Below are 16,013 nucleotides of genomic sequence, written 5' to 3' on the forward strand. Positions count from 1 at the left end.
CAACAACAACAACAACAACCAACATTTCAGTCTGAAATTAAGTGAACACAGTTGATGTGTTACTACTGCTAAAATGACTAGAAGGCAAATGGTGAAAATGGTAATTGGAAATACATGTGAAAGATATTAAAACTGAAGTTATTTTCAATAGAAAATCATTATTATTGGATTTGTATTGGGAAGAGAAATTGCTCATATATCTGTCTGGACAGTTGAATGTACATGATGTTAACATCACAGGATAATTAGGATTTATTAGAGAGACTGTTGATGGAAAGACAATGAGATAAGTGGTTGATGATTTTAAGGATGCCTCAGTAGGTTAAACATTTTGCTGCTAACTGATTAGTTAGTGTTTCAGATCTACCGGCTACTCTTTCTGCTCTTTAAAGAATGTGTGAAAACCATACTTTGTCCTATCAAGTTACTGTGGATTGGAACCAACTTGACAGCAGTGGGTTTGTTATATAGCTATTAAGATGTCAAGTGACATATGTATGTATTACTTAATTCCCTGGGTTTCAGTGTTAAACATTTACCTCATAATGTTGCTTTTAGGGAGCTCTCGTGGCTTAATGATAAGGAATTGTGCTGTCATTGCAAAGGTATGCAGTTCGATCTGACCAGTTGTTCATGGAAGAAAGATGGACAATCTTTTCCTATATGTTTTACCAAACCCACTGAAAGGCCAGCTATAGGTTGGTTCTAACTTTGCAGTGTACAACATAACAACAAGTAAACATTGCTTTTATTACTTACCATAAATTTTGACAGTTATATTTTTCATTTTACGTGTTTAAGGAAGAGTTTTTTGGAATACAGTTTTTAAAATTATTAATTTTAATGAAAGTTTCCAGAGACTTAGGATTTCCATTCATTCATTGTTGCACTTTTCTCCCTGCCCACCCCTCCCCCTAATTCACTCTTCTCTTTGAAAAGTAAAGGAAGAATTCTTTCATTATTTTACAATCCCTACCCCCAGGTCCACTCCACCTATGCAGCCTTCATTCTGGATTTCCGTCATGGCAATAATACCTAATCACATATCCCTTTTAAACAGTTTTCTCCCTCATCTTTTTCAATGCAGTATACATAATTTATCCCATCTTTCTCAGTCTCCCCCCAACCTTGATGTCAGTCCTGTTTCACAACAGTGGCACTGTGTAGTATTTGTTCTTTTGTGACTGAGATATTTCAGTCAGCATAATGTCTTTCTGGGTCACTCATTTGGAATACTATATTATGAGTTCCTTGTTTTTCAAAGCAGTGTAATATTCCATTGTGTAATATTCTCTATAATTTGTTGATGGGCACTTAGGTTGTTTCCAGCTCTTCGCTATTGTGAACTAAGCTGTGATAAACATGGGTGTGCATGTATCTGCTTAGGTGGCAGTTATGGTCTCTTTGGGGAGTATTCCCAGGAGTGGAATTGCTCGGTCAAATGGTATCTCTATTTACAACTTTTTGAGAAAGTGCCACACCGCCTTCTACAGTGGTTGCGCCATTTTACACTCCCACCAACAGTGAATAAGGGTTCCAGTTTCTCCACAACCTTGCCAGCATTTGTTGCTTGCTGTTCTTTTAAATTTTGCTATTCTTACTGGGTTGAGATGATATCTCTTGATCTGCATCTCTCTTAGAGGTAGGTATTTTGAACAATTCATGTGCTTGTTGACCATCTGAATGTCTTCTTTGGTGAAGTGTCTTTTCATATCCTGTGCCTATTTTTCAGTTGGATTGTTTATCTTGTTGTGGTGCTCCAGTATTTTATAAATTCTAGATCTAAATAAGTCCCTTTTCTGACATGTCATTACCAAATACTTTTTCCCAGTCTATGGCTTCCCTTTTTACCCTGCTTGAGAAGTTTTTGGGTGTGCATAGAGATTTGATTCTTAGAAGATCTCATTCATCTATTTTATCTTCTCGTTGTTGTAGATGTGTTTAAGGAAGATTTTAATCATCATTCTGTTGGTGATTTTCATTTTACTTCGATTGTAGTTTGAGGATGTACTTTGTATGACTTATATTTTTTCAAATTTGTTAAGGTACATTTTATGCCAAGACATGAACTCTCTATGTTGGATAGAATTTATATTTGTCATTATTTGATGATACAGTCTATAAATACCAATTAAATCTAGTCAATTGATGATGCTTTTCAGATCATGTATATTTTTGCTGATTTTTATCTGCTGGATCTGTAAGTTGACACTTTAGTCTGAAACAGTAATTTTGGATCTCAGATCGATTCCATTTTTTGTCAATTCTTGAGGTACGTGCTGATGATTCTAATTTTGTTACTATTCTATTCGTTATTAGGCTCTATTAACTCAACTGTGACTCATACCAACCCTGTGAAGAACAGATTTGAGCTTTGGCCTATCCTGTGCTCTCCTTATGATCTGTTATGTTCAAGCCCATTGTGATAATCACTGTGTCAGTCCATCTTTGTTGACGGTTTTCCTCTTTTTCTCTGATTCTTTACCTTTTCCAACATGATGTCTCTTTCCAAAGACTGATTACTCCTTTGAATATGTCTAAAGTAAGTTGGACAGAATTTCACATCTTTGCCCTTAAGGAGCCCTCTGATTGTATTTCCATCAAAACAGATTTGTTTGTTCTTTAATTAGTTAATGGCATAGTCCGGACTCTTTTCCAGCATCACAATTCAAATGTATTGATACTTCTTCTGTCATCCTTATTGTCCAACTTTTAAATAAATAGAAAATAACTAAAGCTAAGATCAGATCCACCTTAGTCTTTAAACTGTCATTCCTTAGCACTTTGGAGAGGTCCTTGAGCATATTTCCACAGTGCAACATGTCTTTTGATTTGTTTATGACTGCTACAATGGTAGTCATTTGTGAATCCAATAAAAAGGAAATCGTTGACAACTTGAATCTTTTCTCCATCTATCATGATGTTACCTAATGGTTCCATTGTGAAGATTTTTTTTAATTGAGATTTAACTGTAGTCTTTTGGGTTTTTGTTTGTTTGTTTAGCAAGTGTTTGAAATTCTCTTTGCTTTCTGCAAGGAAGGCTGTGTTTTTTGCATAACAAAGTTGTTAATGAGTCTGCTCATCTTGATGTTACATTCTTTTCTTTGTAGCCCAGTTTCTTGAATCATTTTCTTAGCATAAAGATTACAAAGATATAGAAAAAGGATACAATCTTGGTGCACATCTTCTGTAATTTAAATTGTGAAGTGTTCTTTGTTCTGTTCAGACAACTGCTTCTTAGTCTATATATGTATTTTGTAAGAGCACAATTAGTGTTTTTGATTTTCCAGTCTTCTCAATTTATTATGATCAGTACAGTCCAATGCCTTTTTATAATAAATAAACACAAGTAAATATCTTTCTGGTATTTTCTGTTCTCCCCACCCTTTATTGTCAAGATCCATCTGACATCAGCCATGATAACCCTTGTGCTGTGGCTTCTTATGAATCCATTCTAAAATATGGGCAGTTCTCTGATGATAGTTATCCCAGCTGTTTTGAATAATTTTCAGCAAGACTTTACTTTCATGTAATATTAATGACACTATTGAACCCTCAGTCCGGGTTCAAATCGTTTTCCTGTCAGACATTATTCTAGGTTTTATAGCACTGGTCTGTGCATTGCCGTACAGAGGTAACTTGTGGTTGCTGTGATGCTGAACACTGTGACACTGAAGTGCCAAGCGTAGTAATGGGTACCCATGGTGGACAGTGCTGGCTGGAGCTTCCCGACTAAAACAAGCCTGGAAGCAGGAACGGCATGCACTTCCAAAATGGCTTGCCATTGGAAACTGTGTATGAACAGTGCTCAGGCCTTTCGTTCATAGGGTCGCTATGAGTCGTCTGTTACTCAGTGGCATCTAACAACAACAACATTAGCTGATTTTAACATTTTACTGGAACACTTTTGGAATTAATAAATTTGTACATATTGTTAGGTGATTTACATATGAATCATGTTGTTGTTTTTATGTGCTGTCAAGTAGCCTACATCTCATAGTGACCCTATGTAGAACAGCCCTAAACTCTCCTCTGTCCTGTGCCAATCTTACTGTCTCTTCTTACACATCTATTCCTGTTACCCCAGCGATTGAATCAATCCATCTCATCGAGAGTCTTCCTCTCTTGCTCTGTTCTTCCACCCTCTGAAGCTTGACATTCCTCTGCAAAGACTGGTCCTACCTTGCAACATGTGCAAAGTATGTCAGTCGAAGCTTTTCGTGAAGGAGCAGCCTGGTCTCATCTTCTCTAGGACCACCTTGTTTGTTCTCCTAGGAATCTATGGTATATTCAATACTCTTCTCCAACACCACAGTTCAAAGGCATCAATTCTTCTGTCATCTCTAGCCATTGTCCAGCTCTTTGATGCGTAGCAAGTAATTGCAAAGACCGTGACCTGTATCAGGCGCACCTTAGTTTCCAGACTGACATTGTTGCTATTGAGTCCTTTGGAGAGGTCTCTGACAGCAGACTTCTCAAGGCAAGTCGTCTTTTTATTTCCCAGCTGCTCTTAGCAAGAGTATTGATTTTACAGCCAAGCAAACTAAAGGTGTTAACAGTCTGTCTTTTTACCATCTCATGTTGCCAGTCAGCGCAGTGGTGGGAATATTTTTATTTATTTATTTTTTTTATGTTACGCTTCAAATCCATATTAAAGACTGCATACTGACCTTATAAAGCAAGCACTTCAGGTCCTCATCACTTTCAGCAAATAAGGTTGTGTCATTTGTATAATGCAGATTATTGATGAGTCTACCTTCAATTTTGATTCTACATTTCTCCTCATGGAGCCCAGCTTCCTGGAATTACTCTGTTTCTCATATAGATTGAAAAGGTATGGAAATAGGACATACATACCTGGAGGACAAAACAGATCTGAATTCTAACCTATCCTGTGCAATTCTTATTTATCTCTGACATACTTGATGAGCCCATTGTTACAGTCATTGTGTAAATCTATCTTGTTGAGGGTTGCCCTCCAGTTTTCCAAAGCATGATACCTCTTTATGGATGTTGGATTGGCAATGCAGCTTCCTACTCAGTAAGCCAGTAGAGCTCTCTCCAATATTGAATAACAGTGAATGTGTTTTCCTCTCTTTTTTCTGTAATCTCTTGATACATTTATTTGTTCACTTGATATTCCTTCATAGTTGCATTAATATACTGTGCTAAGCTTTCTTGAGGCTTCTCCCTCTTTATTCTTTAATGTTCCTTGTTTCAGATACTTTATTCTTTAGTCCACTGGATGTTTCATCTGACTGATCAAAAATGTTGTTAAGTCCATTCAGTAAATTTCTAATTTAATTTACTGTTTTTATGAGGTGTAAAGTGTTCTTAAAAAATAAGGTTTATTAATCCGGTGAGGAAGGAGTATATGATCAAGAGTAAAATATAAAAATAACTCACTAACCTGTGCCAAGAAATTTGGAAGACAAGTTATCTGGCTTACTGAGTAGAAGAAAACCATTTTTCTTATTCTCAAAAGAGGTAATTCTATAGAATGTGGAAATTCTCAAACAGTGTAATTACTATCACATACAAGTAAAATCTTGCTGAAGATTATTTAAATAAAAAACAACACACACAATAAATGATTGGAGCAGTATATTGGTAGACACCTAATGAATAAAGCATTATCAGAAAGATGGTTATGCTTTATTCATTATGCAAAAGCATTTGACTATACAGATCATACAAAGTTATGATTAGCCTTGAGAAGACTGTAATTTGGATATTATGTCTCCAGTCCTTGGAGAAACACATCTTGCTGGGAAAGGTGGAAGATCAGAGAAAGAAAGGCAGATTCTCAAGGACATGAATGAAAGAGTGACTATAACAGCGGCTTCTCAGTGATTGTGAGCATGCAGCAGGATAGGGAAAGTTTCTATTGTTCATAGGGTAGCTGTGAGTCATATTTTTTTTTTACTGGAAGGCACATAGCAGGAACAGCAGCAATATTGATCTGTTTAAAAGCTGTGTTTTTTCGTTCATGCAACATTTTCCTGATTTCCTTTCATTTAGAACTTTGAGCTTATTATTATCAAATCATATTCTTCCAATGTTATTTATTTAAGTTTTCTTAAATATGAGTTCTCTTCCTTAATCCTTACTTGGATGATTCATTATTTGTGGTTTCTTGGCTTTGTGTATCCTTGCCCCCTCCTGTAGTTGAAATCAGGATATTGGAGTTTTAAAAGCTGTTAGCTTTTTCAGTTTTCCCAACTATGCTCTCCTATCAGATGAGATCGGGAGCATTCAGGGTGGTATGGCTGTAGACTATACTCTCCTATCAATAGTGCTATTTTTTCTAAGAAACTCTTACAATAGATAGACCCTACAGATGCTTATTGCTCCCCTTTTCTGGTAATTCTATTATCAAGAATCGAGGATCAGATCAAGGTTTCTGTTTGCCAATGGCTTCTGAATAGAGTCCACACTATAATCAACCTTTCATCCATGAGGGTTGCAACTTTTAGTTTTTGCTTATTCTTTCTTCAATTTTTTGATAACTACCTTTCTGATCCAGTCAGGTTGTCAGTTGTGTGTGAGGATTTAGTTTTCCTCAAAATTATTTAGAAAGCTCAAATTTAATTACTCTCTAGTAGATGTAGCCCTCACTCCTTGATCATTACTTCTTCCCCTTCTCTTTGGGGGCCCATTTATTTCATGCTACTGCCGGTCGGTGGTAGCAGATGGGGTAATAGTAGTTAAGGAAGCCCTTTACTTACCACAAGAGATTAGTAATTGCCTTTGTTCTCTTTATGACTCTTTGCTATCCTGTCTCCTACAGTATAGAATTTCATGAGGATGAGGAGAATTTTTCTTGTTGCATTTTTTTGATACATCACTTAAGAGAATCAATAACTTAGAATTGCTCATACTGTCATCTTTTCTAATATCTCAGAAATCTGTTACCATACATTTTGTTCTGTCTTTTTTCATGCCTTTTCCCTTTAGAAATTAGTTTTATTATATAATACATAATTGTAAAGTAAAATTATTTTAATAGAATTCTCCCCCCTCTCAATTTAAATGAAAAGAATCTCTTTTTTCAGCCCCTTTCCATTCTAGATTTGTAGGCCCTTTAAGCTACAATTTTTCTTTTCTTTGATAGTACTTGTGATACGAGTATATTTTATAATAATAATGCAGTGTGTATATGTCTATGAAAATTTACTCATATACCCTTATATTAAAGATCATTTTACCTTTTATCCCTAGTCTCCAGTGCACACATAGACACTTTTCTTCCTTATTGTTCATCTGATATATGGTATCTTGTTGTATATTTGCAACAGTAGTAAAATCTATTCAAGTATTATATTGACAGTCTGTGTGGCAATTCAAATCCTGTGGTGTGAGTCAAGAGTAATGCTGGTGGTTATTCTTCATTGCTATTCTTCATTGGAACTAAACCCTAGCTGACCCTGGAGGTCAATTGCTGGAATAGGTTTTCAGAAAATATAAATTATTTGATAAAATATTACCCATATTTCCACAATGGAGCAACTAGTGGAGTTGAACCTCTTGCTTTCTGGTTGACAGTATAACTCCTTACTTCTCGACCTCTGGCTGTAATGTTTAAATTTATATATCAACTTGGCTGGCCCATGATAGGCAGTGTTTTGGAAATTATGTATTAATGTATAGTTGTCCATTTTGTTTAATGACCTGGTTTTTGGAACGTCATTACGCTGATGTTAGGAGTTGTGCTTTCAAGCCAGAAACAACTCACAGTGAACCTCTAGCAGGTTTTCAGAGTCAATAAATCACATCGAAGAAATTAGCCATTTTTCTCCTGCAGAACAACCATGGATTTGAAGTATGTGCCTTTGGGTTGGCAGTTTAACTCCTTACGACTTGATCATGAGTACTCCCTAAGTTTATTTTCTTGCCTTCTCATACCTTAAACCAACATTTCTCTTTTATATTAGAGAAAGAGTGCTCAAAATGTTTTTGAGAAGAATAGGACTCACTTAACATTAAATAAGAACATACCATAATTGTGGTTGGATATTTGGGCTGTTTCCATGTCCTTGCAATGGTGAATAACACTGTTATGAACATTGGTGTTCAAGTCTATATTTATCCTTCAGTGCTCATTTTCTTGTGGTATATTTCGAGCTTGAAAGCAGGAGTGGTGTCCACTTCCTAAACCACATGCCTCTGGAAACTCTTTGAACTTGGAGAAACAAAGACAGATATAGAAAAGCTTCAGGCCTTTTTTTCATAGGGTCGTTATGAGTCATGCTCGACTTGATGGCACTCAGTAGCAACAACAACAACAACAAGTTATTCTGAGCAGTGGAATAGCTGAGTCATACGGAATTTCTGTGTTCAGCTTTTTGAGAAAGCACCAAACTGCCTTCCAGATGGTTGTACCATTGTACAGTCCCACCAACAGTGTATAAGAATTCCCATCTCTTCACATCCTCTCCAACATATATTACTTGCTATCCTGTTAAACTTTGCCACTTCTACCGTAGTGACATCGTATCTTACTGTGGTTTTGATTTACGTCTCTTTTATTGCTGATGATTTTGAGCATTTCTTCGTATATCTGTTGGCCATTCAAATATCTTCCTTCATGAAAAGTCTTTCCATGTCTTTTGCCCATTTTTCTAATTGTGTTATCAGTCCTTTTCTTGTGGAGGCCCAGGAGTATTCTGTAAACTTTCATTATGAGACTCTTGTCTGGGCTTTGTATTCACATAATGGAATATTACACACCACACAGGAACAATGATTTTGTAAATTATTACCTAACTTGGGAGGGACTAGAGAGTGGTTTGCTGTGTGAAATAGCTCAGTCCATTAAGGACAAATATTGTATAAAAACATTACTGTAGAATTAGTATGAGGATGCCAGGGAGGGGAGGGTAAAAGCACAGGTATGAGAATGTGCAGGGGGAAATTAATCATGGAGTTGTACAGTTTTAACGGTGAGGGGGGTGAGGGAAATGGTAAGCATCCATGTGTGAAAAACAATGTATTCAAATTTTGTAAATAAAGTAGTATAAAAATAATGTGAAATAGGATGGGTATGAATAATTGTATGAAACACAATGTAAATGAAAGATTGTATAAAACACAATGTATATGGATAAAAAATACTGTAAAGGCATCATTTTATAAAAATAAATTAAAAATACTTTAAAAAGATATCAAAAACCATTTAAAAAACTCATCCTCATGAATTTTTCCTCTGGAACAAATCTTAGCATCAAGTATGTTTCAAGTATTTTACATTGGGTTCTGTAGAGGGGCTGAACCTTTTTTAATGTATAGGGTATATATGTGTGGATATGTCTGTCATTATGTATTGTCAAGTAGCTTATGACTCATGGCATTCCTGTGAACAACCTTGTCCTATCTTGTGCCATCCTCCTCATCTCTGACATATATGAGACTATAGCAAGTCACTGGGTCAGTCCACCTCATTGAGGTTCTTTTCTTTCACTGATCCTTCTCTTTTCCAAGCATGTTATCTTTTCCCCAACAACTGGCCCTTCCTAATCACATGCCCAAAGGATTTGAGATGAAATTTTATTATCCTTGTCTAAGTAGCATTCTGGCTGCACTTTCTCTACAACATGTATTGTTTTTTTGGAATTCCATCAGACATTCAGTACTCTCTCCAGCACCACAGCTCAAAGGCATCAATTTGAGGAGTGGGGAGGGAAAAAAGTATCAGTTCTTTTTATGTCATCCTTATTCATTGCCAGCTGTCAGACACATAGCAAGTGAATGAAAAGATCTTAGCCTGGGTCAGGTACATCTTAGTCTTTAAACTGATGTCTTTGTTCCTTAGTACTTTCGAAATATCCCTGACAGCTGACTTGCCCAAAGCAATACATCTTTTGACTGACAGTTGCATTTTTTTACCTTCATCTTCATGATGGTTACCTATCACTCTGGCGGTGATGATTTTTGTTGAAATGCAGTCTATATTGAAGGCTGTAGTTTCGCTCTTCTGCAGCAAGTCCTCCTCACTTATATCAAGCAAGATTGTGTCATCTTCATAACGCAGTTTGTTGTTGAGTCTTCCTTCAATCCTGATGCCACATTCTTTTCAATAGAGTCTAGCTTCTTGAAAGATGTACTCAGCAGACGCAGTTTGTTGTTGAGTCTTCCTTCAATCCTGATGCCACATTCTTTTTCATAGAGTCCAGCTTCTTGAAAGATGTACTCAGCAGATGTAGCCTTGACACTCACCTTTCTTGATTTTAAGCCATGCATTGTTACTGTGCTCCGTTTGGTCAACAACTTCTTGGTCTAGGTTTTACATGAGCACAATTAAGTGTTCTGGTATTCTTGTTTCTCTCAATGTTAGCCAGTTTTCTATGACCTGTATGCTTTTGCACTGTAAATAAGACACAAGTAGACATTCTTTTGATATTTTCTATTTTCAGCCAAGATCCATCTGACATCAGCACTGATATCCTTAGTGCCATGGCCTCTTCTAAATCCACCTTCAAGTATGTTTATAATTAAATGTGTGTATAACTGATGCCTTTGAGCTGTGGTGTAGGAGAACGAATATTGAATATACTATGGGCTGCTTCGAGAACAAACAGATTCATCCTGGAGAGAGTTAAACCAGGCTGCTCCTTGGAGGCAAGGATTTTGAAGCTTCGTCTGACATACTTTGGACATGTTGCAAGGAGGGCCCGGTCTTTGGATAGGGACGTCATGTTTGAGAGGGTGGAGAGGAGAACCCTTGATGAGATGGATTGATTGACTGGGGTAATGATGGTAGGTGTGTCAGAGACAATAAAATTGGCATAGGACAGAGTAGGAATTAGGACTGTTGTACGTAGGGTCACTGTGAGTTGCAGGCGACCACAACACGAGTGTGTTTATGTCAATAAGACTGTGTGTATGTATTTATATACTTTTAGAGGCCAACAGATCCCAAGTCTTTGGCCCAGATGTCAGGATGAAAGTTTTTCCTGACTGAGATGTAGGTAGTAGCTAATAAGCCCAGAATTGACAAGCCAGACGTTATTCATTTTACTCATAGGAAGTAGATCCTCAGATTTAGAGGTCAGATGCCTCACTGAAGATCAGAAAAAATGGCAAACTTTGCCCTAACATTGATAGATATTGCATGCTTTCTGTATCCTTAATGCAATTGATTAGCTTTCAACAGTTTTAGCTTTTCACTTGAGCAGATGAAGGGAGGGCAGAAGAGAGGAAGACCAAGAACCACGTGGATAGATGCAGTGACTGCCACCGTGGGCATAGATAGGACAGAGTTCAGATCTGAGTTGTACTGGACAGCACTAACAACAACAGCTTAAAAGTACCTGCTAGCCATATAACTTCTAAGTTTGTAAGTGACTGGTACCTGTAATATAACTGGAGTCCATAAATTCTGTATCAGGAAATGTACAGTCCTGTCAGCTGAGTACAGTATTAGGCTAAAAAACTTTTTTTGCATAAGTTATGAGTGGCAGACCCATTAGGACTCTCAGTCTGCCTTCAGAGTTGATGTTACAAGAAGTTAAATTATCACATATTTTCCTCAAAAATCTGAAGCAGGAATACAGCAGGCAACATTTAGTCTTGTCTTCCTTTTGTCTCTTGTATGAGTTACAGAACTACTGCCAAGGTGGATTTTTATTTTACTTTTGGTTGTACAGAATTTTTTTTTCTCATTTGAATATTTATTTTTATTTAGAATGTAGCACTAACACCATGATGATAAACTGTCACAAATTTGTACCAAGCAGCACATAATCCTTGAAGTGTATTGTTTTTCCACGAGAATTTTAAGTAGAGCATTATTATTATTTGGTACTACAGTCAAAGACGACATTTAGATTATTCAGGTTTTCGGCATATGGTAACATCAATACCATAATCTAGTCAGGCTGAAGAAAGAAACTCAAAAGCTTGTTCCTTCTCTTCTGTCATTTTCTTTGCAGTCAGATCCATCTTCTCACGTGAGAAATCATTAACAGCGAGGCCTTCCACAGTCTTCCAGGTCTTATTCTTGATTACAACTGGGAATGAGTAGAGCAGGTCGTCAGGAACACCATAGGGGTTGCCATCTGAGATCACGCCCATGGACACAAACTCGCCCTCTGGGGTTCCAAACCAGATGTCCCTGATGTGGTCGCCAATGGCTTTGGCGGCAGACATGGCGCTGGACAACTTCCGGGCCTTGATGACGGCAGCGCCACGCTGCTGCACAGTCGTGATGAACTCTCTCTTAAGCCAGCTGTCGTCTTTGAGAGCTTCATAGATACCAACTTCTTTGCCTTGAATTTTCACTTTGCCATGGTTGACGTCTGGATATTGGGTGGAGGAATGGTTTCCCCAGATGATGACATTCTATACATCTTTAGCAGTTACACAAAGTTTAAGATCAATTTGTGCCATTGCTCGGTTATGATCCAGATGGGTCAAGCAGCTGAAGTTCTCCTTGGGGATGAACGGGGCTGACTTGATGGCGGTCAGACAGTTAGTATTGGCTGGGTCGATGCCCTTCACGGATTTCTTGGCGTACTTATCCAAGGCTGTGCCTTGGGACTTGAAGATCTTCACATTGGCTTTCAACAAGTCCTTCCGCTCCATGCCCTCCCGTCGTGGCATGGACCCCACCAGAACGGCCACATCCAGGTCTTTGAAGGCCACTTCTTCCTTATCCGTTGCAATGATATCTTTCAGTAGGGGGAGGGCACAGTCCTGCAGCTCCATGACAACACCCTCCAGGACACCCATCATGGGAGTGATGTCCAACAGCACAAGAATAAGGGGCTGGTCTTTCCCGAAGATAGCGCCATTGCCAATACTGTACAGCAGTGATTAGGCAATCTGACCAGCCGCCCCAGTCACAAGGACCCTGATTGGTTCAGACATGATTGGGAATTGCGCGGACAATTTCAGCAACTGCACAACCAACCTCCGGGAGTCAGGTCACCTCTACCACGGACCAGAATTTTTTTTTAATGTAGTATTTTATCAATCTTATTTCCAATAAACTTTGTAGCATTCTTAGACTATTTTATCCAATATTGTTATCCAGTAAAATCTGCATAAGATTTCTTATAGAAAATGTTTGTTTTGCAACTGTTGATTAATATGGAAGATTTTTAAAATGTAACATTTGAGTTACAGAGCAATTTTTTATAATCTTTTATATATTCCTCATAGCTATTTTGAGTTATTTTTTTTCCTATAATGATTTCAGATGACAGTTTTGTTATAACTGTCTACAGACTTGGCTATATTTCTGCATTTTCTGTTTAATGATATTTCTATTAATGGACCAGTACCATCCATTTTAATTAATTTCATAATATGTTTCAATATTTGATAAAATAGCCCTTCCTTATTATCTGTTTATTTTTTTTCTTCTTCTTTCCTTTCCCTTATCTCTTTGTTTTTAAAGTTATACATCATTTAAAATTTATATTTATTCGAACATGTTTATAAAGAATAGTTTATCATTTAATTATGCACACATATTTTGTTTTATATTGATTTTAATTGAATAATGTAATTAATGACAGTTGGTTAGTGATTATGTCTGATCTACCAATTGTTACATAGTGTTTTTTCTTTACTTTTATTTTTATTCCCTTCTCATTCTCTTTACCTGTTAACCATCAAGAATGATATACTACTTATTTTATACTTTTTTTAAAAAACATTCTTTTTTAAAAAATTTTATTCTTTTTGTGTGCGTGTACTGTCAAATCAGATCTGACTGGTACAGGAGGAGATTGTCCCTCCTTCCCCAGCAGAGCATCTGGTGGATTCGAACCATGCGCCTCTGGGATTGTAGTTGCAGCTCCTTGCCACTAGGCCACCAGAGCTGCCCACTACTTACTTTATGCATTACTACTTTTGCATTTCCTTATGTTTTTATAATATTAATATACTAATATTTTAATGTTTTTATAGTCGTCTTATACTGTAATAGTTCTGTTGAGACTGATTTAGTATTATTTTTTAGTGTTGCATAGTACTCCACCATGTAACTATATTATAGTTTTAAAAAATCTATTTGATTATTGATGGACACTTTCTTTGTTATCAAGTTTTTGTTATTATAAATAATACTGTTGTAAACATAGGTGCCTATATCAGTTTTGTTATTTCTTTGGGTGTATACTTAAAGGCACAACAGCTGGATCAAATGATAGTTCTATTCCCAGGTTTCTCAGGAAGCACCAAACTGCTTTCCATATTCCTTACACCATTTTACATTCTTAACAGTCATATATTGAGAGTGAAGGTCTCTCTACACCCTGGCCTACATTTGTTATTTTTGTGTTCTTGATGAATTTTTGCTATTGCTGCTGCAGTGAGATGATATCTCATTGTTGTTTTGCTTTATCTCTTTTTACTAGCTTATGACGTTTAGCATTTCTTGTATTTTGATGTGTGTGTGTGTGTGTGTGTGTGTGTGTGTGTTGTTTTGGTGAAGTTCTTGTGCTTTATATATGCGTTATTAGATTTCCCCACCCCATCAATGATTGGATTGTTGTTGAAGATTTTTTGCTAATAAGAAATATTGGTATATTTTAAATCCCCTCCACCCCAATATCTTTGTCTGGCATTAGTGTCAGTGTTATGCTTGCTTCTTAGCATGAATTCGGGAGTATTTCCTTTTTTTCTATGTTCTGAAATAGTTTGGGTATAATTGATAACTTATGCCTGAATATTTGGTGGAATTTATTGGTGAAGTCATCTGAACCATAACGCTTGACAGATTTTTAATTGAACTGTTTAGTTTCTTTTGTGATGGGATCTGTTAAAATTTCTTTCTGTGTGTAGATATGTGGTATGTTTCTAAAAATGTGTCAATTTAGATTTTCAGGTTTGTTGGAGCATACTTCTTCATGTTATTGTTACTAGATGCTGTTACGTCTGTTCTAACTTAGTGACCCCATGTACAACAGAACAAAGCTGCCTAGTTCTGCATCATGCTCACAATCTTTGCTGTGCTTCAGCCCATGTGGCAATCACTGGGTCAGTCTATCTTGTTAAGGATCTTTTCTGTTTCACTGACCATTTACTATTCAAAGAATGTCATCCTTCCCCAGGAACTGACCACTGTTTTTTTTAACTGACCAGTTCTGTCTGATAACATATCTTCTGTGAGACAAAGCCTTCCTAACCTTGGAGCACACTGATCTCACTTCTTCCATGCAAGAGTAGTTTATTCTTCCTTTTGATAGTTCATGATATATTCAGCTTCCTTAGCAAACATCATAATTCAAAGGTATAAGTTCTTTAATCTTTTGTTTATAATCTCTATAATATCCTGTTATTAACACTTTTATTTCAGCTGTGATTTCACCCATGCCATAATTTGGGTTTTTTGGGGGGGAGGGGAGTGTAAAAATCTTGATTGTTTTAAATTTTAATGAGACTTTACAGAGACTTTGGATTTCCATTCATTCATTGTTGCACCCTTTTCCTCCCTCCCACCCCTCCCTTCCAGTTCGTTTTTCTCTTTGAAAAGTTAAAAAAACAAAATAAAAAAAAATATCTTTCCTTGTTATACAATCCCCTCACCCCTCAAATAGCTTTCATTCTGAACTCTTATCATGACATTAATACCTAATCACATATTCCTCCTAAACAATTCTCTTCCTCATCTATTTCAATGTAATATACATTATTTATCCCCTCTTATTCTTTCCCCAACAGTGGCATTATGCAGTATTTGTCCTTTTGTGATGTAAATATTTCACTCAGCATAATGTCCTCCAGGGTCACCCATTTTGTATACTCTTTGATGAGTTTTTTTTTTCAATGCAGCATAGTATTCCATTGTGTGAATATACCAGAGCTTCTGTATTCATTCGTTTGTTCATGGGCCACCCATACCATTTTTGACTGTTTTATTTTCATCTGTCTTGTTAGATTTGCTAATGGCTTGAATATTAATTATTAATAAAGAATTCAACTTTTAAGTTTTGGTATTATACTGTGTTGTTACTCTCATTTATTTAAAGAATGTTTTTAGTTTTATATTTGATTGCCTCTTTCTC

At 36.6% G+C, this 16,013-nt stretch overlaps 1 protein-coding gene and 1 pseudogene across 1 annotated transcript in view; one reads left to right on the forward strand and one right to left on the reverse strand.

Annotated features, from left to right (window-relative positions):
• Positions 1-16,013, forward strand: part of MLLT10 (myeloid/lymphoid or mixed-lineage leukemia (trithorax homolog, Drosophila); translocated to, 10) — a 318,731-nt gene that overhangs the window by 137,103 nt on the left and 165,615 nt on the right. The window lies entirely within an intron of this gene.
• LOC102859955 lies at positions 11,872-12,867 on the reverse strand (annotated as a pseudogene).

This window comes from Elephantulus edwardii, unplaced genomic scaffold (genome assembly GCF_000299155.1).
Source record: "Elephantulus edwardii isolate Elephantulus edwardi_28Jun2011 unplaced genomic scaffold, EleEdw1.0 scaffold00054, whole genome shotgun sequence".
Taxonomy (NCBI): domain Eukaryota; kingdom Metazoa; phylum Chordata; class Mammalia; order Macroscelidea; family Macroscelididae; genus Elephantulus; species Elephantulus edwardii.